We start from the raw sequence: 1,729 nt of genomic DNA, 5'->3' as shown, positions 1-1,729 counted from the left end.
ATTATTCTGTTGCTGTCTTAGTAACAGATTTACAAATTTAGAGCTGTATAAATGGGAATTTACCAGCTATTCAAAGATTCCTTCAAAATCTAATACAGAAAATAAATTCAGACAATCAGTTCTCTGCTTTAATTTTATCCTTTATGATATGTAGAAATTAAAGGAGCAAAAAGTCTGGAAGAGCATAGGAGAAACCTAGGAAAGCCCATTTCATGATTTCCATGTTGTACTGTGGAGAAGACATATGAATCACAGTATACTTGGTGAACCACTGCCTTCCAGTGTCTGATTTTCAGGCTACTCCATCAGAAGACAAGCTGTAGGGCAAGAAAGACCTGGATGTCTTTCTGGATGAAAAGCTGGACATTGCTTTTCAAAATTGTAGACTATTTCTTTGTGCTACCTTGACTGTCTCCACTTGTTATCGCAAGTTCACACTTTTGTTCTGTGCTAGTAAAATCTTCAAAAAGTAAGATCATGGTTAGGACTTGTACGTTCTACAGTGACAGTCCATAAGTAAAATTTCTAGCATATGATAATAGATTTCTTATGAGGCTATGACCTTCAAGATAATTTGCTCTTACTCTTTAAGACTTGGGGAAAACCTACCTTCTGTATTCTTGAGGTAGTACTTTGCACCAAATATTAGAGTTTGTTTGTTTGTTTGTTTGTTTTATAAAAAGGAAAAAAAATGATGATGTTTTACTGGAAATATACTTCAGAAAAAGCTTTTCTTTCTTTTTTTTTTTTTTTTTTTTTTTTTTTTTTTTTTTTTTTTTACTTTCAAAATTATGAGTTATATCTTATCTGGAATATTAACACCATTTTCTTCCTGGTTATTCAGTTCTTTTCCATTTCTCTTTGGAGTATATCTGTTTTTCTAGCTCACTGGGAGGCTGATGATTGCCATGACATTTCTCTTCTTTGTGGAAATGCCTACAGTACCATACAGCTAAGGAAGACAGAGGAGTTACTAGGATTACTCTGCACTATCCAAGAAGTGCTTGGCCAAAAATACAACTAACCAACAAATCCCTTTGCCTCAAACAGAACAAAAGAGCGAGACAACCAAATATTTCATGTGTTATACATACAAATAGCATATGGCATCTCCTCAATGCTTATCTGTTGCTCTTCTACACTTTTTGGTCTAAGTATGGACCTACCCTTCACAACTGTGCAATTCAAAGGGAAAGTTATTTTAATACATTCTTCAAAAATTACTAGTTGGAAGTTTAGATTCCTGCCCATTCATTCCCCTCTGCTCTTGTCCCAAGAAAATCAAATAGAAAAGTCAAAAATAGTACACCTTCCATTCTGGCCATTTTCTACTTTTGTTTCCATCCACCACACTAGCATCACACTCCCTAAAATTCATTCTCAATTTAGTAACATCATGTAAAGAAAGTGAACAAGCTTGGAGATGGACAATTTTTTGATCAAATTTAAAAGAGCTATGAAAGAAAAATAACACATCTGGAGGACAAAAAAGTGAGCAAACTCTTTTTATCAATCCACTTTCAACCTCCCAATAGATGCAAGATGTAAACACGAAAGAAAAAAAAAATAGGCTATATTCCTAAAGTAGCTTAACAGCCAATACTAAATCTCCAACCATTTCATTCTACTGAGAAGGATCTGGAACGGAAAAAAGAATGTTTGTACTCTTGAAATTGCACTAGATCTCACACTGGAAATGTAATTGTCTTCCAGATGGTATCCTCCGTAC

This window comes from Rhea americana, unplaced genomic scaffold (assembly GCF_003343005.1).
Source record: "Rhea americana isolate MKP2758 unplaced genomic scaffold, rheAme1 scaffold_355, whole genome shotgun sequence".
NCBI lineage: Eukaryota > Metazoa > Chordata > Aves > Rheiformes > Rheidae > Rhea > Rhea americana.
This window is presented reverse-complemented; position numbering follows the sequence as displayed.